Here is a 23,406-nt window from a genome sequence, read left to right as displayed (position 1 = left end):
AAATGTGCTGACTGTCCTTTCCTGCAAATGGCACGCTGAAATGTGTGCACTCTTTCCAGTAAATTCAAAACTCCTTATTGACCCATTGTATAAAACATAATCACACAAAGGAAGTTGACTATAAAATACCGGTGCCATCACATGAAAGGGCACATGGATTGAGGGGGAGAGCAGACTGAGGGAGAGAATTTGGGAGGGCAGAGGCCCAACTCTGCAAAACAAAACAGGCGAGTATTGATGTCAGGCAACATCTTGCAAGTGACCGTCAGCAGGAAGGAAGATTCATCTTCTAGTCCAAATATCACGGGGATTTGCCAGCCAAAGCCCTTCTGTTTGGCCTTCTGCTCCACATGCTGGGACTTGGGCAGAGGTTAGTCGGGGAGACAGCTAACCGGCGCGTCCGGAAACTGCTGTGGCTATATCTGGTAGCCGAAGGTTACCTGCAGCTCATGTGCTCGGTCAATCTGATTTGGATTAGGGTCCCACTCTCCCAAGAGGATATTCCAACCATCAGGTTATAAGGCAGCTCTCATACCTCTGCACAAAGCCGCTCCGCTGTGATTTAGAAAAGTACTACTTTTACAACAGGAGAAAGAGAAATAAACTACATAAATAAAAATAAATAACCTAGGCAAAATTGATAAAGAAAACTGAGAAGATCGAGAAAGTATGTGTATTTGGCAGTGACTAAAGCAAAAATAAAATGTTTAATAGTACAGATGGATGAAAAGGCTTATTCTGTACACTGCTGTTTTCTATCTGGGAAGAAGGATGAGATACTCCATCTTACAGGGAGAATGCACTTCTTCAGCGTGGACAAGTAACTACAGAGTATGTCAAAAAAACGTATGCTAACTAGAGTTAAATGTTTTTAAATTCCACACAGGACTCCCAGAAGAGTTCCTGAGAGGATTTCAACGGATTGTTTTTATTTTCTGACTGAGACTTTTTAATAACTTGAGTCAACGTCAGAAAACTGGAGCAGTACCAATATTCTTTTGCTGTTATTCAAAAGGTCATGCAAGATGAGTTAGGGAACAGAAGGACAAATGGCCTGACGTCAGTCCAGAGACACAGAACTGAAACAGATAAGATACTTGATTTTTATAAGGTACTATTCATACTATAACACAGCTATAGAATCAGTCCTTCCATCGGCCTGATGAGCCTCTTGCCAGGACATATCCATTTCAAAATGCCAGACAGACCCTGGCTTAAGGCATTTGCCTGGAAGATGAGAAAACTTTCTTCTTACCAGGCTGAGAGGGGAATGCAGACCCTCTTCATGCACCCCAAATAAGCATGCTGGCACTCGGACTTACAGGAGGACCACTTCCTTGAGCATGCCAAGCTAGCTTTCTTAAGTGTGCAGACAAAACAATTTGGATGTTTCCAAAATGTCATTATAACTGAGAATATTTGCCATATTGGATCCAATTTATGAGTTTGTTTGCATTTGTGAATAAGAAATGACAACGGCTATTTCAGAAAACCCAGCCCCAAAACTGATCACCAAAGATTCTTGCCATCACTACCTGCTTTCTTATTTAAAGTCATTTATAAGAAAATTTTAATATGAAAATTTTCAACTCCTTCCACACCCAAACCATGCAGTCAGTCTCCCCATCTCATCTTCAGGCATCTGTAGTATCGTTTAGTTACATCACGTCCTACTTCCACACTCATCAGCCATGAAAGAAAGTGTAAATAAATCCATCTATGAGCGTAGCTGCAAACGTGGACACGCAGGTACACTGCCCACACCACCACAGCTTCCCTCTGCTACCTTATCTTTTGCCTTCCTTAACTGTACAAATTAAAGCAACGTAAGTAGAGGTGCCTGGCAATCTAGATGAAGCCATTGTTTTTTTTCTTGAGTTATACAAATTAGATCACAGCTTTTCAATCTCATGTCACATTAATAATATATTGAAATGTACTAAAAATTAAATCATTACAATTCAAGTTGAGCCAGGAGAGGTTTAGATTGGATATTAGGAAAATAATCTTCACTGAAAGGGTTGTCAAGCATTGGAACAGGCTGCCCAGGGCAGTGGTGGAATCGCCATCCCTGGAGGTATTTAAGAGACGGGTAGATGTGGTGCTTAGGGACATGGTTTAGTGGTGGTTTTGGCAGTATTAGATTGATGGTTGGGCTTGATAATATTCCCTTCCAACCCAGACAATTCTGTGATTCTATGATTCTGTGATTCCATACTGCCAGAGTACATAACAGAAATGATACAGGCTGAAAACCTGGTTATTGAAAATTAATATTTAAGTCCATCATGTTACTTATCCTGCTAACTTCAATGAATCAATTCTTTATCCTGATATAAAGTAAAAGGCATGTTTTTAGAAAAAAATAGTACCAGTAGTACTAATATCTGTGTCATCTCAAAAGAAACTCTATTCAGCATTGACAGGTAGTTAATATTATAGATATGAAAGTATCCAAAGGTCCAGGTCCATAATGTTTGCATTGATTCTTTATATACAACTCTGTCACAAGTTTCAAATTTGGGCTTCAGCTTTTGAGCTGAACTAGGTGCTTAAATGAATTTTCAAAAGCCTCTAGGCCCTCAATTTGCCTTGAAATCAAAGACTTAGGGACGTATCTAAACTTTGAGTGTATTTGGCCCGTGATCACATTTTTTAATACACAAAGGCAAAATTTTTATAAGCACTTAAATAAGCTAGAATCATAAATCCCATGACTTTAAACCCAGATGAGAACCAAAACATTTAAGTTTTCTTGGCTTCTGGAAGCTCTTTCTATCCAAAGTCATTCCTGATTACAAGAACAGATCTTGCTGATGGACTAAAAAGTCATTGGTCCTTTATTTCAATTTATGCCTTTTAACGGTAAGGATCTGGACCTTTGGTTTTTTTATGTAAACAAAAACTTTGCGTAAATTTGTAAACCTGAATACCGTTACAATCACCGAACTATTATTCTTTATTTAAGACCAAACCCAACATAATATTTAAAAGTTACTTAATAGAAAACACACCTTAAAAAGTCATTCCAAGAGCTTTTTAATATCTTGTTAAAGTAATAAATTTTCAGCCACTCTGCACACATGTACCCTAGAAAATAGACATATTTTCTTAAGTGAAAATGTAGCATAATGAAACCAGATTAATAACTCTCTCTATATATACACAATGTGAGATTTTAGATCTCCCTTTATAGGTCTGTCTTTCTTCTGGGATGTTTTCTCATTGTCTCCTGAAAGAAAGTCTTTATAGTGCTAATTGGCAACAATGCCAAATAACTTCATTTTCCCTACAACTTACCTCATAACTGGAGCTGTCACTTCTCTTGGGGTGCAATTGCGCAGTCCATCCACCCAGAAGTGAAGCTGTACCTGCAGACCGCTGCTTCCAGTGACAACTATCCCAGTGGCAGCGGCTTAAGGTTAGTTCCTGGTCCCTGTAGGATGTTTGCCACTGGCACCTGGCAGCCTCCTTGGATCAAAGCATCACCCAATTAGAAGTACCTACAAGAAAAGAGAACTTTGAAACAGCCCAACACTTATTCCCTGTCTATCATTCCCTGTGGTTCACTATTCCCCAGAAGCTGGGGAAACACTCCAATTGCTTCACGTTGCACCCCCTGGGATCTACGTCCATGTCTCACATCTGTCCCTGTCAGCAAGAACAGCAGAAGCATAGTTCCTGCTTGCGTCCCTCTGTCCTCACTGTCTCCTTCCCACCCTCCAGAGACCCTGTTTAGCAGTGCAGAGCTCCTTTGATCTCCGTATTCCCAGCTTGAATGGAACAGCTGTGTAACTCTGGACTTGGAGGGCTTTGCAACTGCGTCTCCCCTTCCTCCAAGAACGCATCCACATTGCTTTCCTTCCTCTCTTCTGAAGGTGTCTTGTCAGAGAAGATCAACAGGCAAGATAGAAACACTTACTGGCTCGTATACCATTATCACTTCCCCCCGTAATCAATCCCATAGCCAAAAGTCATGAAACTCAAGAGACTGAGGGAGAACCAGTTATCGCAAATTCAGCTCACTTTATATTAACGAGGCTTTCTGACTATGTTAACTTTGGCTGAAAAAGAAGAATGTTGTTATAAAAAAGCCTCTAAAACATCCGGCCAGTGCCAAGCCCTTGCACCTGGGTGCAAAACCTGTATCACATACATGTATTTCATAAAGATATGCCTGTGCCCACCATGATGAAGGTAGAAATATAATAACAAAACAGGGTCTTTGGCATAGCTTTAACTGAACCCTACGTGACCCACTTGAAGAACTCAGCAGGTGGTAGCCCTACTAAATGACTGGCGCCTATGATCATCTGTTTAAAATATCTTTGGTAGGGAAAGATAAGAAAGAAAAGACTTGATGAGTATAGTGTCCTACATTTGTTTGTTATTTAGAAGAAAAGTACCAGGAGTAAAGAGCTCTTCTGCTGACCAACGGGTTGAAAATTTGTTTGCTACTTGGGGAAAAAGTTAAACAAGCAAGAAAAAAAATATTACAGAATATTGCAGTTGCTGTATATTAACAGTTTGCTCTTTCAGACATCAGAACATTATTATTTTTGTGTGAATGGAGCTTAATCATCTTGACACCATTAAGTTCTAGAAAGTAGTACATATGTAAAATTTGTGAACATGAATATGGTATAAACAGGATATTTGTACATTGCTTTTAAGCCCCAATAAAATAGAAGTGCACTTTTAATAAATATCATTCTCTCCTATAGTCATTTATTTCTTACAAGAATCACTAGTTTACAATTCACTGGGAAACCTCAGGAAAGCAGAGAAATTAACTGAAATCTCTTCTGATTAAAATAATATCATGTAAAAAATATTTTTTCTCCAAAGGAAAGATAAACAGTTTCCCAAATGAATTCCTCCCCTCCTACCAGCACCATGTACTAACTCCCATGGAGAATTAAACTCGGGACCTTCAGAACAGATGGCAAAGACCTTATCTGCTTTCCTATCACAGCATGGGGCAATATAGGTTTGCCTGATAATGCACTCACATTGAGAAAAAGGTTTCTCGACCCCTCTCACTATATCTAGATCCACCAAACAAATGCTTTTTAAATTTAATGTGCAAGTTTAACTTTGACTTTTGCAAACTAATTTATACAATGACCTATGCCATATATTAAACCTTAGATGTTAAAGAAACTGTTTTCATTTTAGCGCTCTGCCAGCTGTACATTTTGTCAAATCTCAGGCACATTTTATTCTCTGTCTTTAATTAAAAGACAGTTAATTTTCAGCATTTATTTTATATTATTTCAGGGTTCATTTTCTATCTATTTCACGTCTTCTTTCCACATTTGTTGTTAGATTATAAAATAGCTTTGGCATTGCTTTGGCCTGTGCTATAAAATGAGCTCATTGTGGATTAGCAGATGAGTACAGCTCAGTTCTGACACTGCACCAGTCCAACAGCTCCTTTTGCTCTATTAAATTGTCAGCTGCCCACCTACAAAATTCTTACAGCAAAAAACAATAAAATCTTTCCCGCGAACTATAAAAAATATGTAGCCATCAGAGCAAACCCAGCTGTTACCCTGAAGTAGAATCCTTTTCCTTTTCAATTAAGTGATCTTAAACCGGTTAATGCTTCAGTTCCTGAATGTTTCAGCTTTTATTTGAACGCAACAATCTTAAAAATTGACACTGTTTTGGATATTATTGGGTGTTTCAAGGTCCTATTAAAATTCCTTTTTAATTTTTAGAGGTTTTTAAAGACAGAATTAAGTTTAAGGTGATTTTTAAGCAAAAGGGAAAAAAATGTTGAAAATGTTTTGAAGCATTAGGGGGTGAGAATCACTGATGGTAGTAGCAATCTGATGGCTGTTGGGGTGCTGGATGATACGTGTTGTTGGGGTCCCTACAGTTCTTTCTAAATGGATATTTATTTAACACAGTCTTAGTTTTTCCTAGGATCCTTGTTAGAACTCACAGGGAACCGCAAAGACACACACTTTCTTTACAGGAAGAAGAAAGAGAAAGACAAAATATTTTTTTTTTTTTTTAAAAAGGAGGATCTCATTGAATTAAATTGAAATATTGACTCACTAATACTTCTAAAACCAGTATTTTTGCTGTTTGGATCACAGCAGCAACAGCAATAGGAGCTGGGGCTTATAAAGCTTGTTCTAATTAACTCACACATGTTCTTTCCCATAGTGGCACCTACAATGGGACCATTCAGCTGTTTACAAACGAATGAACAAAACTTGTAGGAGCATACACGAGTAGGTAAGAAGGATTGTAATGTATAATTTCCCCATATAATCATTGCCTGTGCATCAAAGTAACTCTGCCATTAGCTGGGAAGAGATTAAGGTCCTGTTTACCTACAGCAAAATTCTTGTTCCTCGCATGACCTAAATATCTGAGTCCCCTGCAGCTACCCCGACTCCACACCAAATCACATCTGCGTCTTCTTCCTATATTGCTGTTGTACTGATATATTCTTGCAGCCAGGGGCCCTGTCTTTATTACATATGATGGATTCCTCATGATTTTCTCATAGAGTCAGTGAGATTTCACACTTCATTAGAGGCTAACGCACACACTTACATAAGGAAAAAAAGTCTGAGCAAGTCATCTTAGTACCAAAACCCAAAGCTTGTCTCAGAAGAGGTTTGTGGAAGACCCCTTTATCCAAGCTTTCAATGCTCATGCATGCCTTAGAATCAGCAAAATAATTCTAGAGATGACTAATATGATTTCGTCCCTGGTGTTTTCTGCATTGCAGCACAGAGATGCCCCAAATAATTTTAAATTAAATACCTTGAAAATAGTAAGTAGTTTAGCAAAATATCTTAGCTAGCCATTGCAGCCTACCTCTAGACCACTATAGCATTTCCACATAACCTAAACACCTTGCTCAGACTGAGCAAAGGCACCTGAAAAACAGTTAGCAAAGCTGCTGAGAAAATGAGGCTTTCAGCCCATGTCTTCCATTGTTGCTTCTGGGCAAATGTTTTCTACTGTTCGGTGTCTGGGTGCAACCTGTGATTAGAGTGAAAAAAGAAGGGAGAGAAAGGTAAAACAGGAGATGGTGTCGTAAACAGCAGCCTGCTACATTGTTACATTTTCAAATATTTTTTAGAATGTCTGTGATCGTTTATAATGAATAATTTAACTTGGGAAAAAGAATTAGCATAGACTATTGCTACATGGTACATCTAGGGCAAGCAAAGATATTTTTAGTTAAGAGCATAATTTTTGTATCTTGCTATTTGTATGAATGTCCTCTTTGGTCTTGAATTAGTGTTTGGTCCACCCTAAATACTACAAGTACTTTCCTCTTTGTGAACCTTCTATTGTGTTGTTCCACAATAGAAAGGAAATGGGAGAAAAAAGAGAAAGAAGGGTGGCCACAAGGCTGACCACAATGAGAGCGGCCGTGCTTTCAGCTGGGGCGCTAACGCTTAGGGATGGAAAACATATCGGCAAGATATGTCCCCTTCTGTAATTTCAAAATGGCAATGCATGGAGGTATATCTTGTAGACCCATTAGGTGGAGCCATATTGAACTAAAAAGAAAATATTCCACAACTAGCAAATCCCTGCTTTCAAAGCATGCATGCATGTTTGGTCTGAGAACAGCCAGGCAGCTCTTTAAAATCCCGAACCAGTATTTTATACTATTTCTTCATTTTTAGCCCTGTATGCACAGATCTTGTTTGACATTTCCGAATCCCAATTCTGTCTTTTCCTTCTTCCAGCAGAGAAGAGCCTCAAGACATGCTTGCTTCTTCCTCCGAATATCATTTCCCCACTTGTCTTAAACATTAAGAAATTGTCTCTGATTATAGAGATTCTGTAATACAGAGAAAAAGGTCACGTTAGAAAGTGGGGCAGAATTGAAGGCAAGAGTGACTCTTCAGCTCTCTCACAACTACATATTTGTCCTCGTTGGCTTTTTCCTTACCATCAGAAATGTACCCAGCCAAGGAAACCGTCCACAAATAACATGTGCTCGTTGTAGGTAAATGAACCCTGCTTACCCTTTCCTTCTTTTCTAAATGCAGCAAAGGTTTCACCGGAAAACCTGTTCTGTAAATACACCTAGAAACATTCGGACAGGTCTGTAAGATAAAGTCTTGCCTAGCGAGGGGCCATGCTAGGGCCTGCAGAGGTACAGCCCAACGTTAGAGACCAGACTCAAACAGACAACAGCAGGAAATTGGCTTTTTACAACCCATTGTTATCCCCAGCAGCTTCTTAAAGGCAGAATAAGCAAACGAACGACTTTGGGATTAGATCTGGTCCTCTGGTGTAAGTACAATGATTTCGCTGACAACTGAAAGTTTGGGTTTTTTCTCAGAAACACGTTCAAGAATTATAAGGAAGAAAAAGAAAGTGCATTCAGCTCAAGCAACCAGTTTTAAGCAGTTGCATGGCTGACACCGTGCTATGCTCAAGGGAAAAATGGATTAGACAGAAGGATCTCCAGCACCCAGTGACCCGCCAGCTCTATCTGCAATAGAGGCTTTGGAGCATCAACACTGCTGTAAGAAGTGGAGACTATTATAACAAGAAATATGCCTTCCCTTTTACATATGGATATAGTAAAGAACAGCAACAAATGAAATTAAGGCTTACTTTTATTTTATAGTTTTAAAAAGTCATTATACAAGTACACAGAACTGGGAGATACTAGTACCCTGTGTGCAAAAGCATCTAGAATATAATTAAGCCTAATGTTACATTGCTGTACAAATTGCGATCCTGTGCTTACTACTGTATGAGTAAAAGGCTTATAGTAATTTTTAAAGGTACTCTGCATCAGGAACATTTCACTTTCTTATCTGCAGATTTTACACGTTTATCACCATTTGCATATTCAATTTGAGAACTTGACAATAAGAAGAAACTGCATTGAATCAGTAACATACCAAACATCCCTACATCATTTTGACTATTTCAAGTTCAATAAGTACATTTCTAGACTTTCCAGTGTTTATTAAAAGTACTTTTGCTTCAAATGGGATTCTCTTCCTTCCCTTTATCAACTTACACTACCAAAGTGTCACGAATTCAGTAAAATCAGCCCTTATTAGATACATACTATTAATCTAAGAGCCTCAGAATCTGCTCATCTATGAGGTATTTTTGGAAAATAAGTAGCTTCATCAGAGCCTGGGATAACTGTCATCCAGGAAGCTACTCCTTTTGTATGTCTGGTTTAGTTCCATTCATTTAATAGGGAATAAATAAAATGTATGAAGATAGCAGTGGCTGAATGGAACAAATGAAACCGTCTGCCTTTGTGATCAAATTATATTTTTAGAAATTGTGTCTTCAGCATTGTTTTCTGTAACCATAACAGACTTGGCTGAAAAAGGGAGAAGGATATAATTTTATCACCTGTGGGCACCACCAGTAGATAGCTCAGCCTAGTGAGAAAGCTTATTTTAAAGGCTCAGTTCCACAGAAATCAGAGATTAAGCAAATAGTTGATCTCTTTTCTCTGCCATATTTTGTTTTCATGTATAATAGTGTCCTTATTCCCTGAGTATCTGAGAATGTCTGGGGTTTTTAAGGTGTAGTAATCTTTTTTTTCTCATTCTAGTATCTTTTCCTGTCAAGTGAGGGTGAAATCTTAACTCCATTCAAGTTTTAATAGAGAACAGAATATCACCTGTCCACAGCAGAGATTGTATTTTGCAAAGTTATTCTCATGGGTAGCTCCAGCTCTGGGTATTAGAGAACTCCTATTAGATCAATCCCCCTAACCAAATGAATGCCTCTGTTAATTTTTTTCATTGTCCATAGTCCCCAGTAGTGAATAAGATTTTATTCTTTTTATTTCTGTAAAAAAGGATCACTTTTCCCTAGATGCTGCCATCTTAAAACATATGCGGCTTATGGGCTGCGTTATCACTTTGGAAAACATCTGGAGTATCTGATCACCACTTGTCTGCATTATTTGTAATAAAAAATTTCTTGAAATACTCAGATCTTGGGCCAAATCTAAGAGTTTATCAAAAGTAAGTGAAATTTACCTATATTTTTGCTATCATCTATGGTGTAAGCTTTAGTTTTTACTCGCCAAGAGCAATTTAGTGAAAATATTCTCCCCAAATCTGAACTACACTATATCTCTTTTCATAAAGACTCCAAAATATGACTTTATTTGGCTTGTTCTAGCATGCAACTGCTGGCCACCTTATGCCAGGGCTTCATTCTGTAGTACGGGCAACAAGAATGAATTGGATGACTCTCTTTTTGGCTTAATAGTGAAGCTCCCAAACTGAACATATTAAAAATGAATGTATTACCTTCTTCAGCTCTTGTCCACCTGAAAGGTATATGTGACTATCACGCCGTAGCTGGTGACTCATAGCAGGGTTTTTCCTCTCCTCTTAAAGCAAGGTAGTCTAACAGTCTTAATGCAGTAGCTTCTTTTCCAAGATCAGATTAAGAAGCAATAACCTACGAGACGGAGATTTTCTGTCCTTGTTACCAGTCAGTCTGTATAGCTGTGAAAGTTGTACACAAGTAAGCGTGCTTATCTGCACTTTGCAATAAGTTTACAGAGGTTAAAATTAAAAAATAAATTAAAACTAAGAGGTATGTCATCTTAACGACTGTTGGTTCGGTAGGCTGCCTCTTCAGAGGAGACACTAAACAGACAGAATCCCTTCAAAATGTATTATTCCCTTAAAGTGTTGTTTTCTGTGCATGCAGCATACTGTAGCCAAATGAAGCCCCTTCAGTGTTTATTGGATTAGCTATAATGATATGACTAGCAAAATGCAACTCATCATTATACATTAGCAGTTCACACCCAGTATTAGTTATCTCAAAAAGAGAAAGATGTGTCTGGAGTCTACGTGAAGGAAAACAAACATCTCTAATACAAGTTTTGGCAACAAATTTAATATGAAAATGCATTTTAAATTGCTTTTAAAATGATGCAAATGCCTGCTGACAAAGACACATATTGTGCAGAGAAGCACATATTCCATCTGCCTGGGCAACGTTGGGATCCTTTATGCTGAGTAAAGTGGAACGTCTGGTTCCAGCTCCTTTCTGTGGTCGGGCTGTGCACCAACTTTGATGAAAAAAAAGAACAGAGCAATTTTTTTTTTGTTTTATTTAAGAAAAATAAATGCAAAGATGGTCTGTGTGGTTCCCATCACACATCAATTTCCTGTGTAAAAGTTTCTTCTATTGTGAGAGGGAGCCACTAAGGAGCGAGTTCAAGACTGGTTTTGGCATTTACTGTGAGGACAGGGCTTTTTACAGCAGCACATGGGCAGGTAGACCTAGCGGCTAAGCGTGGGCCGGATTCCAGGTAACTCAAGAGTTAGGTGCTATGCTCCCAGAAAACTAAGGTGAAAAACTGGAGTGAGAAGGCAAAACAAGGGTCCTGTCAAGAGGTTAAGGCAGGAAGTCCATGTGCCCCAGGAGAGCAAGTCAAGAGCACAACCCCACGGCAGGCAAGGAGGGAATTCAGCCAGGAGTCACTGAGAAAGCGTACGCGGGCCTGCAGCAAAGCCAGCCTAGGTGGTCCGCTGGATAGAAATAACGCCCCCTAAGAGCGGGGCTACGGATGAAGGATCGAGAGCTTAGAACAAGGGGCTGAGCCCAAGGCATTTACAAGACAACCACTGCTGCCTGCCTGTTGATGCTGTGGCTTGAGGCAGGAGCTTTGGTTAATAGGTTTGTTGGCAGGCTCGATAACTATTAGCTTTTGCCCAGTTTTCTTCTTCTTCACCTGTATGTAGAGTTGTCACGAAGTGACTCTATTACAACAGCGTTACAGAAAGCATTCAGAAGTAGGAACTTGTTTCAGTGGTTGCAACTCACTGAAATTTTATATGCCGTAGTATCTAATGTCTACACGCACTATCACCAGGCCTCAGACTTAAGGGCTGATAATATCTGCTGGAAATGTCATTATAAACAAAAAAAAAGTCTCCTACAAGCAAAAAATGGGTTCATATAACATTGCCTTTGGAATTGCATAGACATACGACATATGAATTCAGCTAGTATAGACATATTTTCCTGTATTTATATATTGCAGCTTTTTGTATTATGTTTCTATGATTAAAATTTCTTTTGTAGCAATATTGTTTCCAGCTATCTTGCTGTCTACTAATCTAAAATAACTGTTATTTTTAAGCTAATTTTCAGTAACCTATAACGTTTCCAAAGGCTAGAACTTGAATATTTTATAACTGTTACATGATAGTGTCATGCACAGTTCACTGAAGAGATTTCATAGACGTCACAGCTGTAAAATTCATACCCCTCACTTATTAGTGGGTCAACATATTCTTTGACACCCTGCTGAGCTTGTCAGGCTACATGTTTATTTATAGGTCTTCCTTTTGTATCCAACTCATTCTCCTGTAGACTTGCAAAGCATACAGAAAAAGCTAGTATACCTTGCAGGATCACAATGAAAATAGCACAAAATAGAAACGGTTTTCTGTTTTCATCCAGGAAAGCTCAAATCAAAATATTCCATTTTTACTAATTCCATTGGATTCCCATGCAATCTATGCAGCTGCATGAAATCTATGTGAATTGCCTAAACCAGCAAAAGGCATTTAACCTCTATTTCTAATTTTGATTCTTCTAACCCTGAATTTCTGGACTGTAGTGCTATCTCTGTTTCAACGAGTCTTATATCTTACCACCATACAGTCCCGTGGCCCATAACAGCACAGTTTCATTTCTAGATTAATTGGAAAAAAAAAAAAATTACTGGGTCATAATAAAATTCCTCGTGAACTTTGTGGAATAGGTTTGCAAACCTTCCTCGCAGTCAGCTTCCACAAACTAAGCTCTCCCCTAAAACCCTTTGATATCATTGCAGTAGCACCAGCAGAATGAATTAATTGACTGGAAAGCCATTCAGAATTCATGATGCCCTCAGGACCAAACAATATTTAGACACATGTTTATAAGGGGGAAAGATAATATCCTCGATGCAGGGACAGAACTTTACTGTGCTTGTCATTATCACAGCAAATGTAATCATTAACTGTGCAAACATTTTTTTTTTCTGAATGTATGTGAAAAGACAGATACGTGTTGTGTAACTACAGGCTTTCCCCAATAGTCTCGTTTTCCGCTGGGAAAAGCTTTTCCATACACGTTTTTATCGAGTTTTATTAGCACTGTAATATTTAACAGTTAATTAATTACTCCTTTCTATAATGAAGTTAAGAAAAAGGTAATGTCAATATCAGAATTTGAAGCTAGCATAATTTTCAGGAGTTATCTTTCAGTTACTTAAACATGCTGCAAACTGAAAAGCACAATTTACTTCGAGATCTGAATTTTAAAAAACTGTTTCTTGTTATCTTTGAAATAGATTTATAATTTCAGCGCAAGTGTTCAATATATAATTTCTGTACTGTAGTGCACAGCAACGCTGTGAGGCCAATTGTAGATACACAAAGACTTTTTTTCCTTCTGTGAAGATGGGAAGGGGAATCCAAAATACAATGGAGAAAAGAGTTAGGAAAAAAGTCTGACTCGAAAGAAGAAAAACTTCTGTTTTTCAAAGGATATCCCTTATGCTGACAGTCTGCTGTAGTTTGATCTTGCTAGTGTCAAGTCAAGTGAACCAAGCTGGCCAAAGAAAACTCAGCTGATGCCGTATTTTAGCAGGTCATTGAGCTTTTGGGGGTGAAAAGGAGAGAGGTTGTGAAGCTAATCCAGATGAGATACCTAATCTCTTGTTTATGTTCCACTGTGATAAAGTCATTTCAGAGTAACAGTAATAACGCAAAGCAAGGAAGTTGAAAAAAGGGGAAGGACAGAAAAAAAAGGGGGGGGAGAATTATTTGATTGTCATTTTGTTTTAGCAGATAACAATACAAAGTTCAAAGGCTATGAATCTTAATAAAATGTTTCTAAAACAATGAACTTTTGATATCAATAGTGCATGTGTTGAAGGACATACTAAGTAGTGTTAAAAGGGTGTTCAAATAAGAATGTCCCGGGCCATAAGTACAGTAAGAAAAAATGGTAAGAATGTCAAAGGGAAACAGTTATTTTGCTCTTATCTTAATACAAGGTGTAAATCATTTTCTCCATGTCACTCTGATACTTTTAATTTTAACTTTTTTCAACTCAGTGTAAATTTTAAGGAGAGATTCAGAAAATTAATCTATGGCCAGTATATGACTGCAGCTGAAAGAATGCCATATTATGTCAGCTTCTGAAAAATTCAACAGCTGACTTTTTCTGAGAATAATAATTTCTGTGCATAACGTCCTTAGCCTTCCACAATGCTATGAAATTCCCAATTTTGTACATTGTGTCAAATATTTTCTACAAATTTTAAATTGCTCTGCTCTCATAAAAAGCATTTATGAAGAATCTTATGAACTTTTAATTTGTTAAGGAGACAAGAGCTACAGGCATTCCGCACCTCTGTAAACCAAGGCAGTTCTTCTGAATAATTACTACATTTTAATTTCTTTTTTAAAAAGAGGAAAAAAAAAAGACTAATTTATAGACAGGATTGCTTAAGTTATGATACCTAAATGTATTAACAGCCTCTTATGAAATGTAAGTTGATTATGAAAACTAAAGGTTTGCTAAAATTCCCATTTAATTTCATTTCTAGAAGCAGCTCAGCAGCCTGTACAAAGCATCTGGCAGATTGGAGAAAAACTGGGTGTTCAGTGTTCAGACAATGAGGTCCAAGAAGTCCCCAGAGCTCCTATTTGCCTGTTCTGCTGGCAGCACTCTGGTGAATCATTTAAAATATACATAGGAACTTGTCAACAGCAACAATTTCTATTTCTGAACAATTCTAACATTTCCGAAGATCATCTCCTAAGATCACAAACATCAGCAGTGTTAGGTGAAAAATCCCTCTCTAATGATTCTCCTTGCAGAGTTGAGGCTTCTACCTGAGACAAATGATAGCTTTGCTACATCGTACTTTTTAAAGGTTAGTTATGTTTTGGTTCTATAGTGTATTTGTCCCTAGAAGAACATTTGCATGGTCCGGTATCACAAATCAACAGCTGCAGCTGTAACACATCCAGTCCCTCAGTAGCATTTAGCAGTGTATACAGCCTTTTTTTGCAGAGTTTAAATGTGATTTACTTTTAATGTTGTTTTACTGCAGCCTTTCCCAGGCACAGTGAAATTTTACTTCAACGGTTTTTCTGTGTTTTTGCATACGTGGCAGATTCAGATCTAGAGGCATGAACCCTTCTACAACAGATATATTTTGTTGCTAGTTCTCCTGCTGGTAAAGAACATTTGCGTTCCAAGGGCTCCCTTGTTACTCTTCAGACATGGGTGAATACTGCAAACTAAGTACTCAGAGATATGTATAACACTACGAACGATGAATTCACCTCACTGGTATTTATGACCTTTTGTATTTATTTTCAGAAAACATGTGAGTATTTTTTTAGCCAAAACGCTTGCAGAAAACAAGAAGTCTCATGAGTACTTGTACAAAGGCTCACGCCTAGGAATGTTCATTAGGGCTTTCTCAAACCTCTGATTTCCCTTCTTCAGTCATCTGGTCAGCGACCACAAATATTAGGCAGCGAACAGTTAGCCGAAACAGTTCGACAGAAATCTTAAATCTTAGCTGAAGCGACCAGCTCAAACACATCCTTTGTTCAGTACTTCATGGCCTATAACCCATAACTGGTCCAGAGATTACTTTTTGTCTCCACAGAGAGTCAGCTAGTCACCCAGTACACTCTTATTTCACCTGCTACATCGCACTCGGACAAAACAGGGATACCAAAGTCCCTGTCCTATTATGTTGCACTTAAACAGTTGTGCAAGCGTGTTTCTGGGGAGGCAACAGGATGACTCCTAAGTGGCACTACACAGTGAAATGGAAAACCTGCCACTATAGCAAGTAATCTGTTTTCTTCTCTGTTGAAAGCTCCGAAATATGTCTTAATTAACAGACAACTCATAAAGGAAAAGCAGCTGCTATTATTGACAGTTTAAGCAAAATTTGCCCAGTGCATTTCTTAATGGAAACCCTTTAATCTTAGCAAAGATTTTAAAAATGACAAGATGACTGGAACTGGTTCAAGGGACTTGAATTAACCAGACAGTTTAAGTCATCCTTTTTACACTTTAAACTCACTATTCACACTTTTCAAAAGATGAATTTGACAACAGTTTTCCAATTCACTAACAAGTCCAGACATTCAGTGTATTTTCCTCAATATATCTGCATATGTCAAGATAGAATTACTAACAATTTCAATGAAATTAGATATTTGGGAGAAGACTGTAATTAAACTACAAAAGGAGAATAAAAGACCCCGTGTTTGAATACAGAGAATGCTCCAGCTCAAATTCATGAAAAGAAAGACATTCAGGACTGAAACTCCTTCCCCATCATGTAAGAGTAGCACAACACACATAGCTCCAAAATATATATACTGATCTGAGGTGCTACCAATGCTTAAGTGCTTAATTGCCATGTGCAATGGTTGTTAAATATAAAAATTCAAAGTACAAGGGTGTAATAGCAAAATAGAGCGCAAGATATCTTTGGATCAGTATCATTTTGGGTAATGAGGTTCAATTCATAAAATGCACTTGTGAATAATTTGTGCAGCTCAAGGTATGTTTTTGCATACAGATAGACCTATTCGTATGTAAATATCCTAGTAAGTATAGTCACCACGTGGAGAGATTTGTAATACTTTACTTTTGTTGCTCATTGATTTGTTTTATTATGCTATGGTCAATACATACAGAGTTGAAATTATTGGCAGATGTTAATAGTCTTAGAAAACTTCAATATGGATCTTTTCTGAAAGAGAGAACGCAATTATGAAATATGAACTTCTACTCTTTAATTTTTTTACTACTGTAAATTTAACAGCTAAGCATAGTAAAAAAACCAATAAGTTCCTAGCAGAGATTTCATATTCATGCCACGTTTAGTATTGTTTCAGCCCAACCTGACAGACATAGCCAAGTTACAATAAAAGTCATAACTTAGAAATTAGGCCAATTGGCGCTTAACACCAGTGGCATAGTTTGACACTGTCATATTTCTTGCATTTCATTGATTTCTAGGATGCTGAATTTGATTGACAGAGGAAATCTTTGTTGCTTTTAATAATGAAACTTAGCTCTTCCCCAGAAAAGTTCCTCACACTTAGATTTGAAACTGGATGACCAAGATTCAAAAGAAAATTTGTTTCACTGTCTAAAAGCTCTGAATTTCAGAGTAAAAGCCTTAAAATTTTATATTTATATTTATGGACTTTTAGCAGATCAAGCTATGTTTTTGGCACATAAAAAGAACAAGTAATAACAGGTACTTAACTGGCTATGTTTGGATAACATTCAAGCAGAACCAGTGACCAGCAGCATCCAATGAGTATCCATCTAACTGCGATGCAAGATCACAGCAGAAACTCGAAACCCAGTATGACTAAAATGAAAATGAACATTTATGCAGCCTTTGGAGGGTAAATCCTCAGTAATTCCAACCTGAATACCTTCCATTTCCTTCTGCTCACAGTTTCACAGACTGTAGTTATTTCAGTGGTGGTTATGGTACACCACTGTTCCCTACGCCGTGTGATCCTCCCTTCCAAATAATGCATGAAAAACAGAAGAAGAAGGAAACAGTACTGTGACAATCCAGTACTGGCAGTGGTTTCTTCAAAACAGGGCTTGTAAGACTCATTCTGTGGTCCAGACATTCCGCTATTACTAGGAAATATAAATCTCCTCCCTTTGAGGGGAGTGTATTACAAATTAGTTATCCTTCAACAGACAAAAGAAGACTTTGGACACTCCTTGCTCCAATTAAGTCAGAATCTTTTACTAAACAGATCTTTAAAACCAGACAAACTTTTACTTACTACACAACAAAAAAGATTATTTTTTAATTTTCATTTTTAAATAAGACACTGAGTTTAACATACATATACACACATAAGATGGACTTACCTCTCCCACCTCCTCTGTGTATATTAATTTTCTCTTTCCTCTGTACTGTTTTCCAACCCCTAACAGAAGAGCAGAAAAAATGAGTTTGTATTATTAATTTAGAAAAGAAGGAAAAAACCATCCAATTACAGTTCTGATCAGTCATGCTGATTTTAAGTGAGTGTACTGCTGTGGATTCCTGTGAATTAACACATACGTATGCCACTATAACCACTGAGGCAAGAAGACAGTTACTTGTTATATGTGATGTACTCCTTTTTGTCTGGTTTCCATTGAAATAAGCTTTACTAAAATTTACGAAAATTTTGTGAACTTTTTTGAGAGTCACACAGGTTATGTAGACTGAACAATTCAATCTCAGCTTCTCAGCAAGTGTCATACAAGTGAGAATTCATTTACTATTTCTGATCCGATACATACTTATAATAAACTTTTTCCCTCCTTGGTTTCCCCAGGAAGGTCCAAGATATTCAAATACTGTTACATAGGCATCTGAATACTATATGTGCTTTATATACGTCTCTGATTTTCTCCATTACTATTTTGAACAAGCTGAGAGTACCTAGATAGAACAAAAGATTAGAGATGGAAGCTATCATTCACCTCATATATTAGTAGAAAGCTGTAGAATGCATTAGTACGAAACTATAGGATTTTGTTGGGAACTTTACCATAGAATCACAGAATCACAGAATGGTTTGGGTTGGAAGGGACCTTAAAGATCATCTAGTTCCACCCTCCCTGCCATGGGCATTTAGAACACCAACTTAACATATCATTCTTCATCCACTGCGTACAGTTCAGTGTACTGTCACTCTGACAAGAACTGCCATCGTGACAGCCACTGTTTTACAGCAGGCAGCTTAGCCCAGACTTGCGTGGTATGTCTACAATACAGTGCAGTCGCAACGCCGGCCCAGCTTGGCCCTTTCCCTCCTTCCTCCGCTGGCTGCCAAATTTATCCTCGTCCACCACGGGCCAAAGCCCAGACTCATCTCTCCTCCCCTTGGGCAACAGCTTCTGCCTCTCTGCTCTCCATCCCAGCGTAAAGCGATGCCTTCCGGGTGCTGGGCTGCGAGCAGGCGGTCAGCTGTTGGGGCAGCCTTTGCTCCTCAAACCACCGTTCACTTCGCCTTCCAAGGAAAACCCGGCTGGCTTGATATGCGGTAGCATAGTGGTCTCACTCTGCTACCACAGCATTAATAGTGCGGGCACATGGAAATTTCCCAACACCTGTTTCTGTGAATGCTAAAGAAGCTGAAAATGAGTTGCACAGGAAGAGGTGGGAAACAAGAGTAACTTCAGTGAGGAAAAAAAATAAAATACCACTTCAAAGAAATCTGTGCCTTTCAAGCCCTGAAGAAAAGGTCACCAAGTCTTGCATATAGTTGCACAAAACCGAGAATTGCGCTGAGAGGTAGGTAGGATGCGTTCAGAGCCATGCATGTACACGCAATATAGGTCTAATCCATTCACTGTCAAAGCAAAAGCTGGATACCTTTAGCTAAGGGTCCTGAGTTCTATCTAACCGTACTTTAAACTGTGCAACCCGCTCAAGATTCGTATCGTGATCTTAGCAGAAACTCTCCATGGAACTATACGCTCTGAAGTCAGAATTGCCCATGTTATATTTTGATACATATCATATATAAAATATATAAACTATATTGATTTTTAAAACTTTTATGACTCTGATCTCCAGAGGCGTGTTATAGTACAAGTAGAAGTAGAATGAGCGATTCTAGAAATGTGTCCTGTACAGCATTCCTGCATAGGAGACCTTTCTCCTGCCTGATTTTCCGTTCAAAATTACAGCAAACGTCAATTCATATTGCATTAGTATACCATGACAGAACGCTGAAGACTATAATCACAGAAGGAGGTGACAGTAAAGAGTCATTTCAGTTCGTGATAGCTATTTTCAACCCTAGCACTGGCCAGTTATGGGAAAGAGGTGTGAGAGCGAGCTTGAATCACATTCCAAGGCACAGCACGTGTTCCTGTCCATTTTATTATTTAATAGGGAAAGTGTATTATAAGCAACAGAAAAATGTAAAATTTATTTAATCATCTTCACTGCCCACACTCCTTCCCAAGAAGAGAGCCAATAGCACAAAAAGCAAGAATTAAATGAACTGAATTTTACTTTTTTCTGTTCTAGTACAATAAAATATTGATTACATGATTTTTCAGGACTTTTAAGTGTGCTATTAATTTCTGAAAAGACACATTAGTACACTAAGAAATTTTAAAAAATATATAAGTGGAATTATTAATATCCTTCTGTACTAATGAATATCAGAAAATATTTTAGACAGCTAACAAAGTATACAATACAATCAAATAATTTATTTTTGGTCAACCTTATCCTTACCCCATCAGAACTTCCCTTGGCATGCAGAGTAGCTCCAATTAGCTACAGAGTATTTTCAAATGTGTTTCAGAAAAAAAAGGCAAAGCCTGCTAGAGCAATCAAAATAAAGTTCTTTCTGTCCTATTCTCAAGTACTTATTTGGCCTTGGAAATGTGAGGAACTTGGTGAAACTTTAATATTCTGCTGGAGGGATGAGACACGAGAGTATCCTACTCTTTCTTAAGTCACTGACCTTGCAAATTTCTGAGGACTGGATGACTTCTCTCGGAACTGTTATGGGAACAAAAATGAGCACCTGTGAGCACCAGGAGCCGAGGAGGGGTTCTGCAAGAGTGACCCCGTGTCTGGTTGTGTTGAAACCTTATGTCTATACAGACAGCAAACACTGAACATAAATAGGCAAAGAACAGCTTCTCCTACACGGCTGAAAGTCCTGACATGTTAGAAAAGAAGTTACAGAAAGTGAAGGTAGTCGGAGCAGCGCACAGTCTCCCGGGCACTTGGTGCCCCGGGGAGACTCCGACAGTAGAATCCTAAATTGTATACCACAATTTCCACAAAATCCCAGAAACAAGTGTGCCCTGCACCGTGTGACGCATCTTCCTTATATAAACAATAAATAAAATCAGCTCTAAATTGCCTAGAATTGTAAATTCTTTAATTAAGGGGTGGCTTTGGTCAAGTCCAGGCAGCTGACCCGCCCAGAGCTGCGAACAGATGGCTAATAACAGCCTAGGACATCCAACCCGTTCTGACGATTTGTCACATTTCCAAGCTGTGGTGACAAGTGGCCCCCTGACACCTGCTGCAGCTCCAACTTCAAATCTTGAATGTTATTGACAACCACAAGTAAGGTAATTTTTTTAATTTTTTTTTTTTTTCTCTTGGGTTTATAGCAAAGGGCTTTTCAGGTGGCTATTTAAAGCAATTTTTTTTTGGTCTAAATTAAGCATATGTATGCATGTGCTGGATGAGGAAGGGGGGAAAAACGCTGTGAATTATGAAGTTATATAACAATTTGGAAAATACTTCATATCCCAGACACTTTACAATGGGTTCCAAGAGAGACATGTTGGAGTTACAAATTAAAATGCTTTGGCATTTTTCCAGGCAATAATTTATCTTCCCTGGGTGAATCATTATATTTGCTTGGCTTAGATTACAGTGTAGGGTCATTAAAAAACATTCTGGTTCCACCACCAGATTGCAATAGTTTGCATTTATCACAGCTGGAACCACACACCACATTTAAAAAAATCAGTTCAATATTGGCTAAAAATTGATGATGAAGGAAATTTTTATGATCAGTTCTTTGCGACTGTATTAGAAAAAAAAAAGAAGTGTAGGCAACTTTTATGTTTGTTCAAACCTTATTAAAACAACAGCTTTATCTTCCCAAACCATAAGTGAAGCGTTTGCAGCGTCGGGGCTGACCCTGATCTTCTGTATATTCTCTGCTTAAAGGACATGAGCAGGAAATGGTCAGCTTAAGGACACAATGAAAGGAAACACAGCGGCAAAGGTTTCACTGATAACATGTGATTTGAAGTCAGTGAGCAGATTCAGTCAGTCATCCAGCTGTTCGGGCCAAAGTCTATATAGCACTCTGCTGACTCCTACAAGACTGTGTCACGAAAACATGTGGAAGACTGACGCTTGACATGGGCAAGGCAGGGAAAGCAGAGCGCTTTCGCACCATCAGATGCTGTGGCTCGGTTATTTCATGCCAGAATCAAGGAAAATTGTGCTGGTTTAGAAATATTTGTTTTTCTAAGAGTTAACTGGGCCAAATAGAAATAGGATGCTGATGTGAGGGTGTATTCATCTGTCAGTGCTTGAGTATCACTAGGTGTAATGGAGTTCAGGTCAGAGCCAGAACTGCAAAGTACTCCACACCCACAATTAAGGACCAATATTTTCTTTTTTTAGGAGACAATTTTTCAGAAGATATCAGCATTTTGGCTACTGAATGCTTACAGTGTGTTTAAAGGGATTTTTAAACTATAAAGCTAATGCAGGTTATAATAAGTAGTTCTTTTCTTTCCTCACACTCTCAGCAATAAACTTATACCAGTCAACAGTCAGAAAGAAATCTTTCATGAGTGTAACAAGGAAGGGAAAGATATTATAAGTCTTGGATGATATACTTTCATACTCACTTTGTAAGCATAGTTTAATCAACTTCTGTTCTGGGATTGCAGTAATTACAAGTCTTGTGCTTGGACAAGAACTGTCCCCTCTATATTTTTCAAGGTATGTTAAACTTGAAGGAAAACAGACTGACTTTCTTTAAAAAACCTTAAAAACTTAGCAATTTCTTAAATCTAGCTTAACTATGATTACAGGAGACAATCAATGCCAAGTTGATCAAGAGATTTAAAAATTCTGTAGGTATTGACAATTTATCAAATCAACATACAGGTTTCAAGGTCGGCACTATTGGCTGGATTTTTTTCAGTCTGGAATGGACTTGCTGGTCAAAATGAGAAAGCCTTGTCCAAAATAGTTAAAGAGCCTGACTGCTTGAAAACATTGTGGGTGACTCAGACTCCTGACTCGATCTACTGCCTGGCTCAAATTTTTCTGTTCCGTTACAGCTGTACCATCTTGTCCATTTCATATATATCAAAAATACCAATATTAAGAAAGATAGAAAAGAAAAACATTATATACTAGAGGAAAGAGACTTTCAGTATGGAATCCCCCCTAGACCAAGAAAAGTTTTCTACCCGACAAGTTATTAGTTATGCCAGAATGAATTAATACATATAGGAAATTCGAAAAGGTCATATGAATGTTCCATTGCAAAATTGTTGGATATTTTAAACCTCAAATAGCTTTGCAAATAGGATTCTTGTTTTCTGGCCAACCCTCCTCTCAAAACAAGCAGACTTGTAACTTGTTTTACATTCCGCTAGTCATTTAAAGGTTCTACTATGAGTGTTCAGAGTTGCCATAGCTTTTCCTGACCTGGGGAGTCTTCATGAAAAATGAGACTAATGCTACATGTCTTATGTGGGGTTTTCCAAGTACCAAAGATGATAAATAAATGTGCTATTTACTCACACAAGTTCGCTACCTACCTATCCAGGCAA

General features: G+C 38.1%; 1 long non-coding RNA gene across 1 annotated transcript; it reads right to left on the bottom strand.

Annotated features, from left to right (window-relative positions):
• Positions 1-522: 522 nt before the first annotated feature.
• LOC309671049 lies at positions 523-3,405 on the bottom strand. Its single transcript, XR_014269102.1, has 3 exons — positions 3,301-3,405; positions 3,015-3,090; positions 523-555 (listed from the first exon to the last, which is right to left on the bottom strand). It is a non-coding gene; the product is annotated as an uncharacterized lncRNA (long non-coding RNA).
• Positions 3,406-23,406: the final 20,001 nt, after the last annotated feature.

Source organism: Vanellus vanellus, assembly GCF_965231255.1.
Source record: "Vanellus vanellus genome assembly, chromosome: 4".
Classification (NCBI taxonomy): domain Eukaryota; kingdom Metazoa; phylum Chordata; class Aves; order Charadriiformes; family Charadriidae; genus Vanellus; species Vanellus vanellus.
This window is presented reverse-complemented; position numbering and strand designations above follow the sequence as displayed.